The sequence below is a fragment of the Schistocerca americana genome, chromosome 3 (assembly GCF_021461395.2).
Source record: "Schistocerca americana isolate TAMUIC-IGC-003095 chromosome 3, iqSchAmer2.1, whole genome shotgun sequence".
NCBI classification, from domain to species: Eukaryota; Metazoa; Arthropoda; class Insecta; order Orthoptera; family Acrididae; genus Schistocerca; species Schistocerca americana.
The window spans coordinates 509,585,128-509,611,164 of NC_060121.1; the positions used below are offsets into that span (position 1 = coordinate 509,585,128).

The following is a 26,037-nucleotide window of genomic DNA, read 5'->3' on the forward strand; positions in this document are numbered from 1 at the left end:
CATCGGAAAGATGGCCGTTGACTTGTACGGCGTGAGATCTCTGAAAGAAAACACCCCGCAGCAACTGAGGGAGCGTTATGGTCTGGAGAATGTTTTCATGGCATTCCCTTTGTGATCTCGTCGTTCTGGAAGGCACAATGGATAAACACAAGTAGGCACCTGTCTTTGGGGATCATGTTCACCCCCACATGCCGTTTGTTTTTCCTTGCACGATTGCATCTACCACCAAGACAATGCATCTTGTCACATAGCTGGCAGTGTACGTGCTTGGTTCGAGGAGCATCAGGACGAGTTTACTGAACTCGAGAATGTGTGGGACCACCTGGATCGGACTGGTCGCGCCATGGATCTGCAACCGAGACACCTAGTGAAGCTGGCCACAACACTTGGTTCCACATCGCTGTCGGTAGCTTCCATAATCTCATTCACTCTCTTCCTGCATGTTTCAGGCTTTTGACAGTGCATTTATGATAGTTGAGAACAGCAGCTGTGCGGACAACAAAAGAAGTATAATTTGCATGTGGCGCTTTTGTCAGATTAAACAGTTTTAGTACAAATCCTTGAATGTGTCTTGAATTATTTGCAACGAATCATCATTAACAGTTTTCACTGACGGCAGTGAGGTATAGACCTCTAATACTGTGGCGAATGGAAGGACGCAAGTTGTTAATTACAGGAAGTGGACGAAAATTCCCCAAATAATTTATTTTCTGGCTGCAAAGACATAAGAAAAGACAGCGACGACGCCCTAACGGAAAGCGCTGATGTATCATCAGGAAAAATGCACCAACGTGTGTGATCATAGCTCAACGTGGTCATACATGGAGGAAATTGGAGCTTTTTATACCCCGTAGCGCACCAATGTTGTCAATGGATCGCAATCTTAAGTGTTGATTTTCTTATTAAAACTTTTTAATGGAAGAGAGGAAAAAGTCGTATAGGTCAGAGATCATGATGAAGCACTTGTTGTTATCTTCAATCCAAAGACTGATATGATGGAGCTCTCCCTGGTAGTCTACTGTGAGTAAGCCTCCTCATCTGTGAATAACTACTGAAATCTATATCTATTACAACCTGCTTATGGCCTATGTCTCTCTCTACAATTTTTACCCGTCCACATTTTCCTCCCTTACCCAAACCTGCTTGATACCTCAGGATGCCCTCCATCAACCGATACATTGTTTAAGTCACCGTCAAGTATGAACAAAGTTAAATGTCTCCATCGCACTTTATTTATCCACACAGATTACTTTCGACAAGCTGTCATCATAGGGTATGTGGCAAAACATCAACACAATAACCACAGGATACATATTTTTCATATATTACCAAAAAGAAAATTTGTGAACTTAGTGTAAATTTAAGTGCGTACAAATAGAAAAGATGCGAATCAAAACACGAGGGAAAGTCAGTATAGTGTATCACGTTAAATACACTGCCTGACAAAAGAAGTGAAGCACCCAGAAGGTACGGTCGGAGGCGAATGTATTTTCGTACACGTACGTACCATTGGTAGGAATGTAAATTATTAAAGTTGCAGGTATATGTATGACCAATTATTCAAAATGATAGTCACAATCGCATTATTTATTTTGCCGCCAACCGGTTTCGACCCGCGATGGGGTCATCTTCAGGGCAATTTAAACCATTTGGTCGCTCTCTAGAGTCGTCATCCTGCCTGCGCACGGTTGGTAACTATAGTTACCAACTTCTCAGGAGAGAATACTACGGCTTTTGACACACTTCCCAAACGAACGAATGCATGCATCCAGACCAGAAAACGGGCTACTGATAAATGTGTTCACACTACCAAGCTCTTTGTAAATTTGACTCAGTTTTGTGGTCACTGAAAAAACATCACATACCACCTCAAATCCTATGTTGGTTTCGTTTCCTCCTCCCCTTCTGGATGTTTCACTTGTTTGCTCAGACAGTGTAGTAGTTAAACGTACCATGTATAAGTGCATTCCGGCGATTACAAGGCGCAAGAAGAATGACAAATTATACATCCACCAAGGGATGGCGTTCGTACGACAAGATAAGTGCAATCAGTTGCCATAAAAGTATCACAGGCTCAAAAACAAATGAAAAATGCATATATTTAACCCGTATTGTATTTACATAATGTTAAGCTTATCACAATTTTGTTATAGCAGTGTGTGCTTCTCTTGCGGTACGAACGCCAGCTCTTGACAGGCGTATGTTTTACCTTTTCATCTACGAACTTGAAATCGCCGTTATTTACTTACACTGAAGAGCCAAAGAAACTGGTATACCTGCCTAATATCGTGTAGGGACCCCGCGAGCACGCAGAAGTGCCGCAACACGACGCGGCAGGAACTCGACTAATGTCTGAAGTACTGCTGGAAGGAACTGACACCATGAATCCTGCTGGGCTGTCCATAAACCCGTAAGAGTACGAGGGCTGGAAATATCTTCAAATCAACACATTGCAAGGCATCCAAGATATGCTCAATAATGTTCACGTCTGGGGAGTTTGGTGGACAGTAGAAGTGTTTCAACTTAGAACAGTGTTCCTGGAGCCACTCTGTAGCAATTCTGGACGTGTTGGGTGTCGCATTGTACTGCTGGAGTTGCTCAAGTCCGTCGGAATACACGATAGACATGAATGGATGCAAGTGATCAGGCAGGATCCTTACGTACGTGTCACTCGCCAAAGTCGTATCTAGACGTATCAGGTGTTCCATGTCCGCGGCTCGTGGTCTTGCGGTAGCGTTCTCGCTCCCCGGGCACGGGATCCCGGGTTCGATTCCCGACGGGGTCAGGGATTTTTCTCTGCCTCGAGATGACTGGGTGTTTTGTGTCTTTCATCATCATTTCACCCCCATTCACTCGCATGTTGCCGTAGTGGCGTTAAAGAACTTGTGGAGCGGCGGCCGAACCGCCCCGCGAGGGGTCTCCCGGCCACCGATGCCATAGCTCATTATTATGATTAGGGGTTGCATATCACTCCAACTGCATACGCCCCACACCATTACAGAGCATCCACCAGCTTGAACAGAGCCCTACTGACAAGCAGGGTCCATGGATTCACGAGGTTGTCTCCACACCCGTACACATCCATCCACTCGATACAATTTGAAACGACACTCATCCGAACAGGCAAAATGTTTCCAGTCATCAACAGTCCAATGTCGGTGTTGACGGGCCCAGGCGAGGCGTAAAGCTTTGTGTCGTGCAGTCACCAAGGGTACGCGAGTGGGCCTTCGGCTCCGAAAGCACATATCGATAATGTTTCGTTGAATGATTCACACGCTGACACTTGTTGATAGCCCAGCATAGAAATCTGCAGTAATTTGGAGAAGGGTAGCACTTCTGTCACCTTGAACGATTTCTCATCAGTTGTCGTTGGTCCCGTTCTTGCAGGATCTTTTTCCGGCCGCAGCGATGTCGGAGATTTGATGTTTTACGGGATTCCTGATATTCAAGGTACTCTCGTGAAATGGTCGTACGGGAAAATCCCCACGTCATCGTTACCTCGGAGATACTGTGTACCTTGGCAAAAAAATGGCTCCAAGCACTATGGGACTGAAGAACTGAGGTCATCAGTCCTCTAGACTTAGAACTTCTTAAACCTAACTAATCTAAGGACACCACACACATCGATGCCCGAGGCCGGATTCGAACCTGCGACCTCAGCAGCAGCGCGGTTGTGGAGTAAAGCGCCTAGAACCGCTCGGCCATAGCGGCCGGCGTTTCCTTCGCGCTTCAGTGTATATGTGGTACGTTTAAGTACTATTTGGCATGATATACTGATCTCAATTTTACATTAAGTTTTGATTTGTATCTTTTCTATCTGTCTATACCTTATTTTTCCCTATTAATTTTTGTATATTTTTTCTTTCTAGTAATATGTGAAAGAAATGTGTATCTTGCAGTTATTCCTCTGTTGCCTTACGACAGATCCGATGATGGCAGTTTGTCGAAACACTTAATCTGTGTAGTTAAATAAAGTGTGATCGAGATAGTTAATTTTGTATCGACTTTGTCAGTTGCCGTAGATGTGGGCATGGAACCTACACGACAGGCGCTGGTGATACAATGTGACATTTACATTATTTGTAGAAAATATTGCGACTGTAACAATAAGACATCGCCAATCATATGCTGATACTAATCCCGAAAGAAGCTGGTTAAAACTTTGGCGGTGGATAAGACTTTTATCATTAGGTTTTGATCGGTAAACGGAGGACAAATTGTGGAGCACGATTCATCAGACAACGTGCCAGTGTCTCGGTTAAACTAGTTACGTCTTAGTAGTCTCTCATGGAATGAACCCATACGATCCGTTCGTTGGACCTGGATGTGGACTTCAAGTTGCGACCATTTCAGCGGTATTTGACAGGAATAGACCATACGCCTGCACTGGGATTCTCTCTCATCGCTATCAGGAACACAAACACTATTTACACAACGCTCGCCACAATCATTCACACAACACTTGCGTTTCTCAATGGGGCTCTAATGCAATAATATAGTGTGAAACATCCTGAGAAAAATTTGAACTGTGTGTTGAGTGGAGACTCAGACTTGGAAGCTTGCATTATAGAAGCATTTGTCGACTTTGAAAATTAGGTATCAGCTACTGGCTGATGAGAGTTTGGGGGGATGCCCTAAGGTGCCGATGGACGAATTAAAATGTTACTGTATTACCTGGGAAATACTAAAGTGTTAATACTGGTCTGGATGAAGCATAAGATTTTGTCCATTCAGAAAATATCAATGCAAAGTGAAAAATTACTTCTTAATGATACGACATATATGTTATGAAATGTCTTACTTTACGGGAAAGCAAATATCTACTTTGAGATTTACGAGAGTGCTTGATGGTTTAATTTGGGTCGCTAGGAAAAAACACTGTCGTGAGGTGTAAGCCTCGTGCCGGCAGGAAACCGTGAAGCGGCGACTCTGACGATAGACAAGCTGTTTCAAAAGCAGAGAAGCGGACAGGTTCATGAGTCCCGTCGAAACGTGACTCAGGTACACCGGCAACAGGGTTGACCTTGCCTTGCCTTACCTTACCTTACCTTAGTTTACACTCTCCGCGGCTTCCTCTGCAGTTACTCCAGAGTCGCTGTGTTAATCAAGTCAGTTCCACGTCACTTCTTCAGAGGTCTGCAGCTCCTGAAACACAATTTACATTTTCTTTAGTTTTGTGAGAACTCCGTTTTGATTATGACGAATTAGTTAATCAAGATCTGTACACCGGCATTCTGAATGTAATTACTTACGAATAAGATTGCTGAATCATTGAGACACCGTGAATGAATTGTAAGTCTTGCGACATAGTTATGAATACAAATCAGAAAGGGTCCTGCAGAAAGTGTCGTCACTTCTGTCTCCAAGCTGGTACTAGGCTGTGTTCCAAAAATGGACAGCTTAGAGACAGGAGTGATGACACTTTCTGCAGGACCTGACCAACATTTTGCAGGACAATGCTCAAGCACGCAGAGTGCAAGCTGTTACTGATTTGTTTGACAGATGGCGCTGCTAAGTGCTATACCACCTACTGCACTCCCCTGACTTACGGCCTCGTAAGTTCAACTCGATTTCTGAACTGAAGGAAACTTTTCATGGCATTTGCTTCAAATGGTTCAAATGGCTCTGAGTACTATGGGACTTAACATCTGAGGTCATCAGTCCCCTACACTTAGAACTACTTAAACCTAACTAACCTAAGGACATCACACACATTCATGACCGAGGCAGGATTCGAACCTGCGACGGTAGCAGTAGCGCGGTTCCGGACTGAAGCGCCTAGAACCGCTCGGTCACCGCGGCCGGCTATTCTCTTCAGAACTGCTACAAATTCGTCGGGCAACAGACCACGCCGCTCGAACTGTCAACACAACTGGCACTGCTAAGAGTATCCTACGACTTCCACATCGCTGACAACGGGTTATACACAATGCTGGTGACTACTTTGAAGGGTAGTAGAACTTTGAAGCACGTATCTATTTTGTACGAGCTGTAAATAAATAGTTGCCACTATATAAGTTTCAGCCCTCGTATGCATTACGAACTCAGATCCGCCTCTCGTGATTTAGGAAAACCGCGAATGAGCGAAGTCTGACTGACCCAATGGGGATTTTCACTCCGCTTCACAGGAAAAAGAATCGAGAAACTCAAACTGACTCTGCGCTCATATCAGAAATTCAGTATCAGTATGACAGCGAAGATGGTAAGCCATATTCGTCTGCTCTCATTGATCTAGCTTGTCCATCCTCAGACCTATGTTTCGGCACGTATATTATATCTTCTGTGGATTCAGTTTATAGCACGATGCGTGTCACCTACCTCTTAGCTAATACGCTGACATTATTTAATGAGGATTGTCAGTACGTCACTTTTTACTGATGTATTGTTCTCGCCAAAGTGTAACGCTTTGACGCTTTGTGCAAGCATCGACTTTTACACATCGATGTCACACATCGATGTTACATTTTTTTTGTTAGCATACTGCCGAAAAACTGTTTTATGGTATGCTCAGAGATAGTAATTCAAAACAAAATTCTCGCTGACAGCAGGGGAGAATACTGTGAAGTAAAACATTCCATGCTGTCAACCCTTTCGGTACTCTAAAGAATCATTGTACGTTAGGTCATACATGACTCACCTTAAGAAATAGGTTTCCAGAAAAGATGGCCCACTGGTGTCGAACTTTGACTGGGTAATCAAAATGGTTCAAATGGCTCTGAGCACTATGGGACTTAACATCTATGGTCATCAGTCCCCTAGAACTTAGAACTACTTAAACCTAACTAACCTAACGACAGCACACAACACCCAGCCATCACGAGGCAGAGAAAATCCCTGACCCCGCCGGGAATCGAACCCGGGAACCCGGGCGTGGGAAGCGAGAACGCTACCGCACGACCACGAGATGCGGGCGACTGGGTAATCAATCGGAAGAAAAAGTACCTACTTTTCTAACACAACTTTATAAAAAGCAAACTTACAATACCACTGGACGTCAAAACTATATTAACAAAACACGTCAGCTGCGTCAGCCGACGTAACAAAAGAACGGTATTGTCTTCCTTGGAAATTTACAGCACCGATATTCTATCAATTTGACAGCATTCTGCGCACAAAAAAAAAAGTATGATCTCCAGTCTCCCTTCCCACTGATAAAACGAACAATGCGAGTCATCAGGAGAACAAAACTAAATTTGGTAGCATAAAATAAGAAAAAAAGAAAATTCCGATACGTGTCCGCTTCCCTCTATCATATATTTCTCTTCTGTCGCTGTTGCACTGCACCCTCAATGATTGCGCTTCATGTACAGTTGTTTATTATTCTCCCGTAAGAACAACTTTCGTTTTAGTACAGCATCTGGTTAATCATAGGTCTAACGTCTCTCACAGAGATTTTAAATTTTTCTTTACACGTTTACCTCTTGGTTTCACGTGAAAAGGTGTAAGAAGGCACGGCACAGAAGCATAAACCTAAAACGAAGTGGTGGACGACACGAAGGGACATTAAAAAGCAAGTTGCACATCATTGTGGCAGGCGAAGTGACTTTTACTGAATGCTGCACTGCACTTCATTGTGAAACATACATATGACACCATTTTTCAACATAGTCACAAAGTCTCTGTAGAGAACGGTCGAGATGTTCTACCAATCGTTCAATTCCTCGACGACAGAAATCCACTCTATCGCTACGAAGCCTTTCAAGACGTGCTGTGTGAATGTCCTCCCCATTGAAAAATCTCTTTCCCCACAGATGTTCTTTTAACTTGGCGATAAGATGTAAATCACGTGGTGCCAGGTCTTCCTTCCTTCCTTCCCGAAAAGCAACACTTATGTCTGAGTACCTTGATCAAATTACTGTCACCGTTTCACTACGGCTGAAGCCGACATTACATTTGGTCCCTATACCGCCAGAATCTACACTGAAGCGCAAAAGAATCTGGTACAGACAGCATACAGCGCTGCGGTCGGCAACGCCTATGTAAGACAGCAAGTGTCTGGCGCAGTTGTTAGATTGGCTACTGCGGCCGAAAAAAGATTCTGCACGAACGGGACCAACAACGACTGAAGAGAATCGTTCAACGTGACAGAAGTGCACCCCTAAAGCAAATTGCTGCGGATTTCAACGCTGAGCCATCAGCAAGTGTCAGAGTGCGAACCATTCAACGAAACACCATCGATAAGGGCTTTCGGAGCCGAAGGCCCACTCGTGTACCCTTGACGACTGCACGACACAAAGCTTTACGCCTCGCATGGGTCCGTCAACACCGACACTGGACTGTTGATGACTGGAAGCATGTTGCCTGATCGGACGAGTCTCGTTTCAAATTGTATCGAGTGGATGGACGTGTACGGGTATGGAGGCAACCTCATGAATCCATGGACCCTGCGTGTCAGTAGAGCACTGTTCAAGCTGGTGGAGGCTCTGTAATGGTGTGGGACGTGTGCAGTTGGAGTAATATGGAACCCCTGATACGTCTAGACACGACTCTGGCAGGTGACACGTACGTAAGCATCCTATCTGATCACCAAGCATCCATTGATATCCATCGTGCATTCCAATGGACTTGGGCAATTCCAGCAGGACAATGCGACATCCCAAACGTCCAGAATTGCTGCACAGTGGCTCTAGGAAAACTCTACTGAGTTTAAACACATCCGCTGGCCACCAAACGCCGCAGAAATGAACGTTATTGAGCTTATCTAGGATGTCTTGCAACATGCTGTTGAGATCTCCACCCCACGTACTCTTACGGATTTATGAACAGCCCTGCAGGATTCATGGTGTCAATTCCCTCCAGTTCTACTTGAGACATTAGTCGAGTCCACACCACATCGTGGTGTGCACTTTAGCCATTTGAACCATTTTTGCACCAGTCTTGTGCACTGGCGTTAAGGTAATCTCATTTGCTTTATGAATCCCTACGTACGAGAAAATTATCTACTTGATAAATAATATCTGTTTGTCGTAGTCTAAGGTACATAAAAGAAAGAAAACACCAGGATCCACATTTCAGACAGTTATTAATTGTGGAGAGGAAATAGATGATAAAAATTATTTGTATAAGGCGTCACCACAAAAGCATAGAGAAATCCTCCAGTAACTGCTGCGAGCCCTGGACTGAGAAATTAATCGAAATTTAATTCCTTTGCCATAACAGCTTAGACTTTTTGGGTAAAAAATGATCATTAATTACCCAAGTAAATTATCGAAAAAAAGAAGATCAAGATTTAGCGTCGAGTCGCCATTTGGAAAGGGGAAGACCGATTTTCTTTCTCATCATACTTGTCCAGTCTAGTCACGTGTAACGTCTTCGACGACGTCATTCGCGTGTCCTTCCTTCATCCATCCATCCATCCGCCCGCGGCCTTTTCAAAGGAATCACCCGGCCTTCTCCCATAAGTGACTTACATACATAATGGAAAATTAAGGTCTGCATTGCCAGACGGTGATTAGAACAGTAGTCCTCCTCCAATAAAATTCTTCTGGGTTTGAGGCCGCATTGTCATCTATAAAATTCCGACGTTTCGGCTACTATTGCAAGGCGCCTTCCTCAGGGTGTATTGCTAACTGCTGAATGAGCACTAGTTCGGTTACTTATATACTATGGAGGAGTGCTGTCATTGGATGCGAGGGTGAGGAGGAAGGGTATTAGGAGTTATTTTTATTGGTCTTTGCACTGCATGTTGTCACTGGCGGAAATAGGCGTTTTCCATTGGAGTTTCCTTTACTGCTTGCCATTGGTGGGAATCGGCGAATAGGAAACTGAGCGGCGACTCCAGCGTAGCGTTGTTTACTAACTGCCTAGTATCGACTAGGCCGCGTCAGCGCTCTGTTTACCCTCCACCACTGTGGCCTGCCGCGCGCCTGTTGCTTTGCGAGAGCTGTCCTTCCGTAAAGCCATCAAGGAGCTGAAGAACAATTCCCAGAAAGTGGTAATACAGGAGGACAAGGGAAACGCCACCGTAGTGTTGGACACAGTAGATTACGACGAGCGGATGGAGGATCTTTTGAATAAAGGGACATCCGACGCCCAAGATAATGAAATCGACGCAAGCGCTGCTCAAGCAAACTAGGATGAATTTTGACACGACCCGAAGACTCATTCCACGACTGTCACAGGCACCAAGAATATATGGTGTACCAAATATCCACAAAGAAGCCTTTCCTTTACGGCCTATAGTGAGTAGTATTAACTCACCGACCTACAAATTAGCGAAAGAATTGGCTCCGAAGCTTAGACGTTTAGTAAGCCATACAGATTCATGCGTCAAGTACTCCACCCATTTTACAGCACTTTTGAAAGAAAAGCGTGTCTCGGATACGGACTTGATGGTCAGTTTTGAAGTGAAGTCTTTATTCACGAATGTACCCGTGACGGACACCATGAACGACTTAGAGGAACGCACCTGATATCTGCGAGCTAGTGCGCCACTGTTTGACGACCACCTATTTCAGGTGGAAAGGGTATTTTTATGAGCAGACGGACGGTATAGCTATGGGTTCCCCTCTTTCGCCTGCCGCAGCAGACATTTTTATGCAAGCGTTCGAAGAAACAGCACTCCAGTCCGCACCATTACGCCCAGAACGTTGATGACACCTTTGTTATCTGGCCACACGGAGAGGAAGAGGTTCAGAACTTCCACGAACATCTCAACCAGCAGCACAGCAAAATTCACTTTACCATGTAGATAGAAATGAACAGGGTATTGCCTTTTCTCGACGTGGAAGTTTACTGCAGGCCAGACGGGAAGCTTGGTCACAGAGTTTACAGGCATGCGTTACCGACCTCCACCTCGGGGGGTCAGATACAGTTGGTAGAAGTAACGTATGTTCTCAATACAAATGCAGATTTCTGTGTAGTGATGTTATTTTTCCTTACTAACTTTCCCTTCTAATGTGTGTTATTATGTAGTGCACGATATAAGATCTGTATTTTTGATATTAGATCAAGATCCAAGGCCGCAGATTTCAGAAAATCTATCAAATGGAGCAAGTAACCGCCTTGTAGGTACATTGTACTTAAGGGGAGGTTCTGATCGAGACCGATGAAAAATTGATTTTTTTTTACATAATTTGCATCCCTGAAGTATATATAGATTGTGATTACAAAAGGATTTACCGATTTTGAAAGCACGCTAGGAGTTACAGCGTGTTGAATGGAACCGTGCACAGACCGAAATATAGGTAGCTGTAGGCGCTCGATGAATTAGTTTAAGAAAAGACTGGACCATTTACGAATTTCGCCCAGAAAATGCACGGGTGCCAATACGCAAAACGCCGGCCGGAGTGGCCGAGCGGTTCTAGGCGCTACAGTCTGGAACCGCGCGACCGCTACGGTCGCAGGTTCGAATCCTGCCTCTGGCATGGATGTGCGTGATGTCCTTAGGTTAGTTAGGTTTAAGTAGTTCTAAGTTCTAGGGGACTGATGACCTCAGAAGTTAAATCCCATAGTGCTCAGAGCCATTTGAACCATTTTTTGAATACGCAAAACGACGAGTGCTCAAAGCGTGCATTTGCAAACCGGTACCGAATCATTTTCACTGTGGAGGCAGAAACTGTTGAAATAGCAGCATATACAGCTGCAGATATATTCAGCGAACGTTATTCATCTACTCTGAATACTATTAACGTGTTAGGAATTTATTTATTTATTTTTTTGGAAATTTGTGGTAAGGTCTTATGGGACCAAACTGCTGAGGTCATGGATCCCTAAGTTTACATACTAGTTAATCTACCTTAAACTAACTTACGCTAAGGACGACACACACCCATGCCCGAGGGAGGACTCGAACCTCCGACTGGGGGGGAGGGGGGGGGGGGGAGCCGCGCGGACCGTGACAGACGCCTGAGACAACGCGGCTACCCCGCGCGGCGAAGGTGTTAGAAATCGTCCTAGAGACGAACAGCAAAACCTGGCTGGAAATGCATGACCACAGCGGAGCAAGGAATGTCTGGCTTGTTAACGGAGCCCGGATTGATAAAATACAGCACCAGATTCAGAACCACAGCGTGTTTGAGGAAGAGGAAGAATGCCTCTATGGCATGGGAGCGTAGATTAGCCGTAAGTCTGGAACATCTTGTTTTTGTTACTCCAAATTATAAACGCATCCTTCTTGAATCAATATTTTCCAGCGCGCGAAGTACTCTAGAGCCTAGATAGATTAACCGATTCATTTAATTTTTTTTTAAATGAAAGATAATTAAATTTAGGCGGCCTTATCGAGGGCTGTTTTATTCGAATTTTTTTTTTTAACATTTAAACTTAGAAAAACTACCAAGAAATTGACATATTTTTGAGACAGCTGCCATTTTTTCGTACCTCTCGAACAGAACCTCCACTTAAGGTGATGTTGCTGAAGTGTATATAGCTTTTACTTCACCTTCTCAGATCGTCTACAGCGTAATCCTAATGAAGTGTACACTACACTACACCACATCAAACGTATCCAGACACCACTGTGTAATGCGGAATTGACCACTAGATGTCTCACGAGGCACACCCGCCGGTATAAAAGGTGGTGGGGTCTATTCTGTTGCCAGCAGAGAAGAAGTAATAGCAGAAGCTAAAGCTATCCAAGTCGACTAATCAGATTATGAAAAAGCAACGCGAACGAACAACCAAGCTAAACCAAGACCAGCAGACCTCGAGAAGAAACAACAGCTAAACTCAGACCAAGTAGACCTGATGGGGACCTTCGAGCACTGAGGAGGGTGACCGCAAAAAAACCGTCAGAATAACGGAAGGAATGACTCGTGACTTCCAAAGTGCTACAAGCATTACCGCTGTACGTGGGGAATTAAGAGAATGGAACGGAGTTTTCATGCTGCGCCTCATAAGCCACACATTTCTGTAGTGAATGTTATGCGACAGTTGAGGTGGCACAAAAAGTGGCGCCACTGGATAGCGGATGACTGGAAACGAGAGATTTGGAGTTATGAATCACGCTGTAACTTGTGGCAATCCGATGGAATGGCTGGTGTTTGGCGAATCCTTGGAGAACAAGTGCCATCATGTGTAGTGACAAAAGTGCACAGAGGAGGTGGTGTTACGGTACAGGGCTACTTTGTGAGGCTGGGGTGTCGTGTCTTTATTGCGCTTAAGAAAGCTCTAAGTACGGAAGGATATGAACAGATTTTACAGCATTGTGTAATGCGTATGGTAGAGGAACATCTACAACATATTCCGCAAGCTATCTAACGGTGTGTGGCGGATAGTACAGGGTGGAGTAGAGGAAACGCATGTTTTTCACTATTGAATGACTGGGACACAGTTTGATAAAAATAATAAAAACAACCACTAAGTGATAGATTTTTATTGCAGTTTTGACATATACATACTTTAATTAGGTTCGAAAAATAATGTATTGGAGATGACGTCCTTCTTGCTGGATACAAATTTGGATCCCCTCCCGAAAGTTACGCATGGCTCTCTCCAACATTCTCATTCGGCATGGCTTCGATTTCCTGGCGAATGGAATTCTTCAGGTCATCGATTGTGCCGGCTTGTTCATGTGGACTTTGATTTTAAATATCCCCACAAAAACAAGTCGCATATCGACAAACTGGGTGAGCGAGGGGGCCAGTAAACATTGTCATATCTCGAAATAACGTGTCCTGGGAACATTTGTCGAACCACTTCAAATGGCTCTGAGCACTATGGGACTTAACATCTATGGTCATCAGTCCCCTAGAACTTAGAACTACTTAAACCTAACTAACCTAAGGACATCACACAACACCCAGCCATCACGAGGCAGAGAAAATCCCTGACCCCGCCGGGAATCGAACCCGGGAACCCGGGCGTGGGAAGCGAGAACGCTACCGCACGACCACGAGATGCGGGCGAACCACTTCCATGGATGCTCTTTCTGTATGAACTGTGGCACCGTCCCGCTGAAACCATATTTCTATCATCCCTTGACGCTTTTAAAGTTCTGGACGAAGAAAGTTGTTTAACATTTTAACGTGGCGCTCTGCTGTCAAAGTAACTGCAGTTCCTTCCTCTCAAAAAAAAAGAAAAGGTCCAACAATCCCCATCTTTGAAATGCAGCACCACACTGTTACTTTTAAATTGTGGAGATGTCTTTGGTGTAATTCATATGGGTTCTCCGGCTCCCAATACCGACAGTTTTGAACATTCACGTAACCGTCTACACGAAAATGTACTTCATCACTCATGAAGACTGTAGCATCTGCATCTTCCGTAAAAATTTCGTCCCTTACTCGAAAACTCTCTGCACTGCACATAATCCCCTTCACTAAGCTGCTGGACGATCATTATCTTGTACGGGTGAAACTTAAGATCATCCTGTAAGATGTAGCGAAGCGAAAGACGTGACATACCCAGCGCTACAGCCTGTCGTCTAGCCGATCGTTTCGGACGAGCAAGAACTGCCGTTCTCACTCAGTCTACATGTTCCGGAGCACGAACTGAACGGGGAAGACCAGGTGGTTACTTTTCCATCACAGATCCAGTACTTCTAAACGCTGCAACCCATCGGAGTATAGTATTTCGATCAGGAACTGCACCTCGACGTCCAACTCTAAAATTTTGACGGAAAAGACGTTGCACTGTGACTACAGAATCATTGTTTCTAAAGTACTGCTCGGCAACGAACACACGATACTCTACGCTCCAACGCTCCATAGCGACTGAAACTGCATTGTATGGGCAGTCTGCTAACATTCATTCAAAGTAAATACCCCTCTCGTCGCCGCGTACTAGCTGTTCAAAAACGTGCGTTTCCTCTGCTCCACCCTGTACTTCTGTTACCACTAATTGACCCCATCTTACCCGTTTGCTCACGAATGGCGTGCGGGAAAAATTATCGTCTGTAAGCCTCTGTATTAGCTCTAACTTCTCGAATTTTCTCATCGTAGTCATTTCGCGAGGTGTATGTCGGAAGAATTAAAATGTTGTCCTACTCTTTCCGGAAAGTACTCTCTCGAAATTTCAATGGTAAACCTCACCGCGATGCGCACAACACGTCTCTAGTAACGTCTGCGTTTGGATTTTGTTGAGCGTCTCTGTAACACCCTCGGGTCGACTAAACGATCCCGTGACGGAACGCGCCGCTCATCGCTGGATCTTCTCTATCTCTTCTATCAGTTCTACCTGGTAAGTGCCCCAGATTGACTTACAGTACTCAAGAATCGGTGGAACAAGCGCACTGTAAGCCACTTCCTTCGTGGATAAGTTACGTTACCTTAACATTCTTCCCATGAATCTCAGTCAGGCATCTGGTTTCCCACACATTTGTTTTATGTGGTCATCCCACTTAACGGTCACTCTGGGTAGCTACTCCTTGATATTTTAACGTAGACACTGTTTCCAGCGATTTGTCATCAATAATGTAGTTGTACAGTAGTGGATGTCTTTTCCTACGTACGAACAATATGTCACATTTATTTACGTTCTGCGTGAACTGCCAGAGTCTGCACCAATCATCAGTCCTCTGTAGGTTATTCTGCAAATCCATAGTGTCTTCTGGCGTTGCTACTTTCTTACAGACAACTGCATCATCTGCGAACAGTCGTAAGGGCTTCCAACGCTTTTTATTAGATTATTTATATAAATTGTAAACAGTAACGGCCTTTTCAAGCTTCCCTGCGTTATTCCCGAAATTGCCTTTACATCTGTCGATTTTATTCCTTTAAGAGCGACGTTTTGAATTGTATCTGCAAGGAAGTTTTGAATCCAGTCGCAAATCTGATTTGTATCAGTACGACATGACACCCTGTCATAAGATATGGCAATAGTTTGAGGTCAATATCATTCCTCAAATGGTTTGGCTTGCCCAGAGTAGCGACCTGGACCCAATGGAATAGCTTCTGGAAAAGCTACAGCGTCAAAATCGCTCCAGACTCCAGCATCAGTACCCTTTCAGAGATCGGCTCTTGAGGAAGAATTGGCTGGCATTCCTCTACAGACCTTTTATTGTACAAAGGAGATAAAAATGATATCGAAAACGTGTAGAACAAAAAATGAACTCTCGACACCCGAAAATTAGATTCACTATGGATTTTGAAGAAGACAACCGTATAGATTACTTAGATTTAACATTAATAAAGAAAGACGGGAAACATGAATTTAGCATATTCAGAAAACCTACGTGTACAGATTTAGTTATTAATGAGCGCTCTTGTCACCCACCGCGATACAAATGGGCATATTGTACTGCGATGGTATAAGGCTACTAAGATTGCCACTAAACCAACAGGAAGTAGAAGAAGACCTAAGTATTTTAAAACAAGTGGCCGTAGCGAACGGATATACGAGTAAGGAGGTGATGAATAATTATAATAAGATAAACAAGATGCAAATGAAACAAATAGAAGGAAGTAAAGTCGCAGTTAAGAGGAACAAGAAAAAATACGCGGCTCTCACTTACAGTGGAAGAATTACAGATAAGACTGAAAGATGCTTTCGTAAATCCGACGTTAAAATAGGGTTCCGAACAAATAACACGCTAAAATTGAAGCTCCGGCACAAAATATGTAATAGTAGGAATAAATTTCAGGATTCAGGTGTATATAAGATCAAATGTGATGACTGCTGTAAACAATACATAGGGCAGACTGGTACGAACTTTGAAACTATATTCAGGGAGCACACCTGCTCTCAAAACAAAACAGCGTTTGGGGCGCATATGGCTGCCTTAAAGCACTCAGTCACGAACGTTGAACAAAACTTAAGAATCCTACATAGAGTTCATAAGGGACGGTTTCTTAACATTTTAGAAGAAGTCGAAATATACACCTACAAAAAGAAAGACCCGGATTTAATCCTCAACGAGCAAAGCGAGTTCAATCATAATGCCTATTTTAGTATTTATGACGACTTACTGAAATGATCACTGTTGCGTATAGAAGTCCAAGCCGAAGGATGAGAGATGGTGCACGGAGAAACAGCTGGAAGATGCGTGCAGCGCCTGACGTCGTTGACGGGGCCCTCCTGCACGGCCCTCATACCCACGGCGATGGACATCAGACGACCGAATGACGCGCGGCACAACACCGAAATGGCGGAAACCACGGGAGCAGACCATGGAGGAGAAGAAGTCTACACCAGCGCCATGGATATAGAAATCGCCCTTTGTTTTCAAAATACGAAAACGATAACTTTATTATGTATTTTAATTCTTACAAGTACAGGTTCTAACCTTGATGATTATAGATCTTAACTAAGTATTTTTAGAGATAAAAGCAAATTAGAAAAATCTGCTTCCTATCGTATGTGCTTATGTAATGTAACAAATGCACCAGACGCCACTTGTCGGTAAGAGTTTTATAAGTAATATAGATGACGTGCATTCTGCCAACCAATTTAATGTGACGCAGCATATTAAGTTTGCTGAGTGTGGACGGGTTACACCTGTAACCGAAATTGCAGGTACGCTCTGGTACATTTGATGTTGATCAGATAGGACGAAATAGGCTTGCATTTGTGAAATAGTAAATTAGTATCATTGTCATTTCAGATCTGAAGATGGTTCTATGACATTGTAATTCTGTCAGAGACAGCAAAGGACTTGGAAGAGCAGTTGAACGGAATGGACAGTGTTTTGAAAGGAGGGTATAAGATGAACATCAACAAAAGCGAAACGAGGATAATGGAATGTAGTCGAATTAAGTCGGGTGATGCTGAGGGAATTAGTTTAGGAAATGAGACACTTAAAGTAGTAAAGGAGTTTTGCTATTGGGGGAGCAAAATAACTGATGATGGTCGAAGTAGAGAGGATATAAAATGAAGACTGGCAATGGAAAGGAAAGCGTTTCTGAAGAAGAAAAATTTGTTAACATCGAGTATAGATTTAAATGTCAGGAAGTCGTTTCTGAAAGTATTTGTATGGAGTGTAGCCATGTGTGGAAGTGAAATATGGACGATAAATAGTTTGGACAAGAAGAGAATAGAAGGTTTCGAAATGTGGTGTTACAGAAGAATGCTGAAGATTAGATGGGTAGATCACATAACTAATGAGGAGGTACTGAACAGAATTGGGGAGGAGTCTGTGGCACAAGTTGACTAGAAGAAGGGATCGGTTGGTAGGACATGTTCTGAGGCATCAAAGGATCACCAATTTAGTATTGGAGGGCAGCGTGGAGGGTAGAAATCGTAGAGGGGGACCAAGAGATGAATACACTAAGCAGATTCAGAAGGATGTAGGCTGCAGTAGGTACTGGGAGATGAAGAAGCTTGCACAGGATAGAGTAGCATGGAGGGCTACATCAAACCAGTCTCAGGACTGAAGACCACAACAACAACAACAACAACAACAACAGATGGTTCTAGAGGGACCGAAACCGGTCATGTGAATAAAAACTTTTGCAATCGAGACGGATTATAAGTAACATTACATAAAAAGTGATTGCGGTATCCCTGTAGACATTATGTCTGTTTTTGCTTCCGACACCTCACTGAAAGTATCCCCAGCATAGTTCAAATCGCCATAAAGACGAGGGCAGTCACACCCCACATTAGAATCCACTAACGGGCATCCGAATATTTTGGACCAGCTAGTGTATATGAAGTGTTATATGTTTGCGCTAAAATTTGCCACTGGAAATCACACACATCAACAGCTAGTGTAACTGCACGTGTGCCTGTGTGTGGCACTCTGTGACGTCTTCAGAGCCAGTCACAGGGATCCTTTCACGTAGCTCTCGCCTGTACACAATTCAGCTCCGGCTGTGTCAGAGGAGCCGGTCCTCAGTGTTGGCTGCGCTGAGCGCTGCCCTCTGTCAGCACGGCCGCTGGTCTCCCCGCCCACGCCCCCGCCGACACAGGAGCGCGCGCCACTGTCATCAGCCGACGCCAGGCGTGCCACCACCTACAAACACGCCCAGTGCCACTCCCACGAAGCGCGGCCGCCACTAAAAATATGCGCGTATTTTTAAAAATGAAACCGAGCCCGTTCTCTGCTGGACGGCAGAGGCCCTCGCTATGCTACAGAAATTGCACCGGGTGGTTATAATTAATCTTTCCCTATTTAATACGTTATAATACGGAAATAAATTACCGTAAGAGTACCAGATTTGGTACCCGCAGTGCACTTGTTGACGTGTCAACATGAGCTTGGACAAAAGGAGCAGGGCATTATAGGTGAAGCTCTATTAACAAAACAACAGCAATGCTGCAGCTGCACTGACATGATTACTGAAGGGTCCTCTGTCTCCACCTTCCGTGCGGAGTATGATGAAAAATTTCGAATCAACTGGAGAACTGGGCGTCGCTCCTGGAAGAAGCCGACGACCGGTTGCACCACAGGTGGTTGATGAAATCGCTGTTACTATGGGAGACAACGCTGCGCGCAATTCCCTATCGTCAGGCAATGTGCGTACTGTGCCATGTCAGTTGAACATCCCATGGTCTACTGTACGGAAGATGCTTCGAACCATTCTCAAATAGTATCCGTACAAGATCCATATCGTACAACAGCTTGCACCACAGAACGCACAACGACGTGTTGACTTCGCTCTACACTTTCTCGCAAGAATTGAAAGTAGTGAGGGTTGGCCCTAGATCGTCCTATGGACACGCGAAGCTAATTTTTCTGTGACGGGTGAAATGAACACACAGAATTGCCAAGTGTGGGGATCTTCACCTCCAGCCACTGTGCATGGAGTTCCTCTGTATGGTGAACGTGTCACCATATTGTGTGGCTTCACGGCTACGTTCATAATTGGCCCATTCTTTTTTGAACAGGTTGGCGTTCAAGGGCCAAATACATGCAGTGTGACTGGTCAGTGTTACTGCGATATGCTTGTCCAGCATGTCATACCCGCCCTTTATGAGAGAGACGTATTGAACTCAACATGTAAGATGGGGCCTCGCTGGACATCGCTCGTGAAGCTCACCTGCTTCTCCGAAACACATTTACAAACGATCAAATTATCAGCCGATAGTTTGCAAATGCTTGGCCGGTATGATCACCTGATCTCACTCCCTGTGATTTCTGCTTGTGGGGCTACCTGAAGGACAGGATTTACCAGGGAAACATTCACACATGTGCTGATGTGAAGCGCACCATATCAAGAGAGGCAGCCAGCATACCTACGGACATGCTTCGTTCTGCTGTGCAGAATGCAATCCTGCGGTTTCAGACTCTTCTAGACACTGATAGGTGCCATGTTGAGCCCCTTTTGTAGCAGTAATGGTACCGTTATGTAATGGTATGTTGTACCGTAGCAGCACATTAAAAGTGTTTCAATTGAACTGATTCTGCATTATTTCTCTTCCCTTGTACTTGACATCAATGCTGCCAAGTACGGTAATTAGTTTCCGTGTTATAATGTGTTGAATAGGGAAAGTTTAATTATAACCACCCGGTATTTGCGTTTGTTTTGTTTCCGTCACGTAAAAAGAATGTGGAGTGCCACTCTCGTTCAAATCCGGTTGGCTGGTCGTTCTACTTCGACTGATTTGACGACGCAGCTACCACGTCAGATGTTACCCACGAAGTGTGACTGTATCGCTCTTGTTTTCTACAGAGTGATTCCATAATAGTGTTACAAACTTTCAGGGATCATGGAGAAGGGTTAATGTAATAATCTGATGTAAGGGACCCTGGTCCAGAAACAACCGAGTCAAAAGTCATAAGCGAAAACCGTTGTGACACGTCTGGAAGTGGAATACGTGTACCGGTACTGTTGTTGCTGAGACTGAAAGAAAGACAAGTTTCAGAGGTGGCAGTATGGATCAAAACAAGGAGAACATGTCTAGTATATTTGGGCTCTAAAATGCACACTTTAAAAGCTCAGAGTACTTGTTGATCTTCTATTGAACAAGTGCTCATAGCTCTTAAGGTATCACCTTTAAAGCCCATATTTACTGGGCATTTTTTTCTTGTTTTCGTCGATACTGCCTCCTTCCAAAATATGAAAAGCAAAGAGCTAGCAGTAAAAGAGATTCACTGTCAGAGGCATCGAAAAGTCTCGGGCGTTTCCAGACAGGAGTCCATTACCTCAGATTGGTACACTTACCCTTGTCTACTATCTCTGAAAAGTTATAACATCATCACGGAATCACTCTGTGTATTCATAAACAATTTGACAGGTAGGGTGAGCAGCTATCTCACTGGCTGCTGGTTGGTTTGGGGGAGGGGAGCAAACATCGAAGACTTCGGCCCCATCGTTCTGGGGAAGGATAGGGAAGAAAGTCGGCCGTGTTCTTTCAAAGGGACCATCCCAGAATCTGCCTGAAGCGATTTAGGGACATCATGGAAAACCTAAATCATGATGGCCTGACGCGGGTTTGAACCGTGTGCTAGTGTGCTAAGCACTGCGCCACCTCGCTCGGTAACTTGTTACTGATGTCGCTGTAGTGTACGGTGGAGTGTCGACGTTGGGTAACTGTAGGAGGGTACAGGATGACTTACATAAGATTTCTAATTGGTGTGAAGAATGGTAGCTTGTTCGAAATGTGGAAAAATGTGAGTTAATGCAGGCAAATAGGAAAAATTATCCTGTAATGTTCTAATGTAGTTGTACAGCTTGACAGAGTCACGTCGGTTTTATATATCTACGCCTAACGTTCTAAAATGGCACGAAATGCAACGAGCACGTAAGGTCGATTGAATGCTACGCTAATGGTCAACTTAAATTAATTGGGAAAATTCTAGGGAAGCGCAGCTCGTTTACACTATCTAAAAAAAAAGTATCTGAGCAAGTAATGCCTACGAATTTTTTTAATGCGAGAACTCTTAAACTTTTTAAATAAAATAAACGTTATTAACATTCTACAGTCTTATTCTTCATGTCTGCATATTTATTTCTGAACGTCACCCTGGCAATGAACGAATTTCTCCCAGCGACAAACCAGTTTGTTGATACCGTCACTGTAGAATGTTTGTCTTATTGACGGAGTCACAATCTCATCTCTGTCTGCACCGCTTCATCACTATCAAAGTGAAGTCCTCAAAGGTGTTCCTTAAGTTTTGGAAATAGATGAAAATCGAATGGGGGTTAGTCGGGATGATATGGACGATGATCGATGACAATGAAGCCAAGGCGGCGGATAGTTGCAGATGTCGCAGCGCTCGTGTGTGGTCTGGCATTTGTCGTGCTGAAGGACACCGAATGTTCCATGTGTGAACGAATTCTTAGAACTCGAAACTCGACTGTATCACGCTGTTTGCGAATCACAGACATAATTAAGTTACACACTCCTATGTTACCTACTACAATTCGGTGCCCTCTACCAACAGAGGATTTAAAATATACCTTTCTAAAGAAAAAAAAAAAGCCGTCAGAATGTAAGCACCGTGGGCTGTAGTTATTAATGATTTCTAGTACGACGGTTGACTGAGAAGTAATGCCTCCAACTTCGTAACTCTTCAACAGTTGGCAGCATTGGTATGCGGCAGGTATTGGCTTGTTACGTAGCCTCTTCTATACAGCTCCAGTTGGCCTTAGCATTGAACGCTTGTGTTGTTACAGTGTAAAGTATGGAACCCTGCGCAGACCGTCGGTCAATGCAATTTAAGCAACGTGCAGTCATTGAATTCTTGAAAGGAGAAGGTGTCACCCCAAAGGAGATTCATCAGAGAATGAAAGCAGTTTATGGTGATTGTGTTGATGTGAGTACTGTGCGACGTTGGGCGAATAAGTTCAAAGATGTTGAGGCGGGAATATCTGACCTGCGTGACAAACAAAGAGTTGGACGTCCTGTGACGGCAACCACCGAGTTTCACAAGCAAAATGTTGACAGATTGATTCAGGACAATCGTCGTATCACACAGAGAGAAACTGCAAGCACAATCGGCATTTCTCAAGAACGTGTGCGTCACATTATTGCTTTGCTTGGCTATCGGAAGATATATGCACGATGGGTACCCCGGATGCTGACTCCTGAAATGAAAACGCACAAACTTGAAATTTGTCAGGAACTCCTCTCGCGTTACGAGAATGAAAGTGAAGCCTTTCTCCATTCCATTGTGACTGGAGACGAAAGGTGGGGGCCGGCCGGTGTGGCCGGGCGGTTCTAGGCGCTTCAGTCTGGAACCGCGTGACCGCTGCGGTCGCAGGTTCCAATCCTGCCTCGAGCATTGGTGTGTGTGATGTCCTTAGGTTAGTTAGGTTTAAGTAGTTCTAAGTTCTAGGGGACTGATGACCGTAGCTGTTAAGTCCCATAGTGCTCAGAGCCATTTGAACCATTTGTTGCGGAAACAGAGTGTCGACTTCTTGTGTGGCGGCTTCAGAAGACTTGTTCATAGTTGGTAGAAATGTATCCAATTGGCTGGTGACTATGTGGAAAAATGAATATTGGTAATTAAAGATCACATTCCAAGGATTATCTCTTCATTTGATGTATTAAAATATTCCCATACAAGCTCAATTAACGAAGACACAGCACTTCGAGGCGCAACCAATCAGCCTTTAGCGTGATTTTATTTCTGATTTCCACTGAAGAACCAAAGAAACTGGTACAGACATGCGTAATCAAATACAGAGATATGTAAACAGGCAGAAGACGACTGTAGGGTCGGCAACGCCTATATAAGACAACAAAACTCTGGCACAGTTGTTCGATCGGTTACTGCTGCTATAATGGCAGGTTATCAAGACTTAAGTGAGTTTGAACGTGGTGTCATAATCGGCGCTTGAGCGATGGGACAGAGCATTTCCGGGGTAGCGATGAAGTGGGGACTTTCCCGTACGACCATTTCAAGAATGTACCGCGAATATCAGGAATCTGGTAAAACATCAAATCTCCGACATCGCTGCGGCCAGAAAAAGATCCTGCAAGAACGGGACCAACGACGACTGATAAAAAATCGTTCAACGTGTCAGAAGTGCAACCCTTAAACAAATTGCTGCAGATTTCAATGCTGGGCCATCAATAAGTGTCAGCAAGTGAATCATTCAACGAAGCATCATTGATATGGGCTTTCGGAGTCGAAGGCCCACTCGTGTACCCTTGATGACTGCACCACACAAAGCTTTACGCCTCGCCTGGACCCGTCCCGTTGATGACTGGAAACACGCTGCCTGTTCGGACGAGTGGATGGACTTGTTCAGGTATGGAGACAACCTCATGAATCCATGGACCCTGCATGTCAGCAGGGGACTGCTCAAGCTGGTGGAAGTTCTGTAATGGTGTGGGGCGTATGCAGTTGGAGTGATATGGGACTTCTGATCCATCTACATACGACTGTGACAGGTGACAGTTGCGTAAGCATCCTGTCTGATAACCTGCATCCATTCATGTCCATTGTGCAATCCGACGAACTTGGGCAATTCCAGCAGGACAACGCGACACCCCACACGTCCAGAATTGCTACAGAGTGGCTCCAGGAACACTTTTCTGAGTATAAACACTTCCGCTGGCCACCAAACACCCCAGACATTAACATTATTGAGAAAATCTGGGATGCCTTGCAACGTTCAGAAGAGATCTCCACCTCTTCGTACTCTTACGGATTTATGGACAGCCCTGTAGGATTCATGGTGTCACTTCCCTCCAGTACTACTTCAGACGTTAGTAGAGTCCATGCCACGTAGTGTTACGGCACTTCTGCGTGCTTGCGCTGGCCCTACGCGGTATTAGGCAGGTGTACCAGTTTCTTTGGCTTTTCAGTGTATAATGTTCACTTTTGTTTATCGTACGACCAGAGCCTGCTGACATTCAGAGAAGAAGTCCAAGATTTTTAATGAATAATACAGAGCTGTTAGGAAATCGGAATATGCAATTTACATTGCTCAAAATCCCATGTGTCCACAACCCCTGTTGCGCTACTCCGAAAATCCATTTGGGACACTTACATACTTCATTCTGTAAAGTTTTATTTGAAATATGTGAGCGAGGAGAGGTGTAACTCACAGGCTGCAAATGCTTGGACAGGAAGAATAAAGGTGAAGAATGTTAATAACGTGTCTTTTCATCGGAGTCGGGTGTACTACCTGTGGTCTGCCTTGCCGGCCGCTATGACCGAGCGGTTCTAGGCGCTTCAGTCTGCAACCGCGCGACCGCTACAGTCGCAGGTTCGAATCCTGCCTCAGGCATGGATGTGTGTGATGTCCTTAGGTTAGTTAGGTTTAAGTAGTTCTAAATTCTAGGGGACTGATGACCTCAGATGTTAAGTCCCATAGTGCTCAGAGCCATTTGAACCATTTTTGGCCTGCCTCTTCCCAACACACAATTTAGACGTCGTAACTCGGCGTCTTCATTACGTGTTTTCTGCGGCTGATCGACAAGCTGGCTGTGTGCCGTGTTTACGTCTGGGCGGTGTCTGGTGTTCCCTACAACGTCTGCGGCCGCTGCGACCGGTGTCACGATAGAAAGCCCGAGCGGTCGCAAACACCATAAGAAACGTCTGCAGCGTTCCCGATAGTTCTGGGAACGCGCCTGGCGGGCACGGACCTAGTATGGAACGCTTTGGCACGACCGCTACCGGAGAAAACGGCGGAAACGGGCGCGGACGGAAGACGGGACGCCTAGAGATAAATAGGACCGCCAGAAACGACCACAGCGGTCGCGGACGGCCTAGGGAACACCAGGCACCGCCAAGGCGTAAATATGGGACACGGTCAGCTTGCCGATTAGTCACAGGAAACACCTGACGAAGACGCCGAGTCACGACGTCGAAATATTGTGTTGGGAAGACGCAGTCCACCGCCAGTACACCGGATTCCACGAGATGATACCGAATCACCGGGAAAGTTGAGATATTACGTTTCTTTTATATAAAAAGCTTTAAGGTTTCGGCTTTTGTGGAAGTACGAGTTGGCATTCCACCACAGACATTCAGACATGACACTGAAAGTGTCCCGAGCGAAGGGTGGACGTACCCTGTATTAATGTACGTAATAGGTGTCCGGATACTTCTGATCGGGTAGCGGTCACACCGCATCACTGCCAGGACTTGCGTCAGCGGTGGAGGACGACGTAACCGTCTGATACAGTTCTACAGCACTGCAAAGCGTCCAGAGTGCTCTTGTAAGTGGGCGGCTAAAATTTTGCGCGGTGAGCTTAACTTCGCCACGTGCTCAGCCCCCGCCTGGTGAGATACAACCGGCAGAGTAGGCGTGGCTGTGG

The 26,037-nt window shown here is 44.8% G+C and overlaps 1 protein-coding gene across 2 annotated transcripts in view; it reads right to left on the minus strand.

Moving 5' to 3' along the window:
• Nucleotides 1–26,037, minus strand: part of LOC124605210 (CYFIP-related Rac1 interactor B) — a 426,653-nt gene that overhangs the window by 268,985 nt on the left and 131,631 nt on the right. For both annotated transcript variants that reach the window (XM_047136748.1, XM_047136749.1), the window contains exon 2: nucleotides 5,049–5,145. The gene's annotated coding sequence lies outside the window, so the exon portion shown is untranslated. The remainder of the gene's footprint in view (nucleotides 1–5,048; nucleotides 5,146–26,037) is intronic.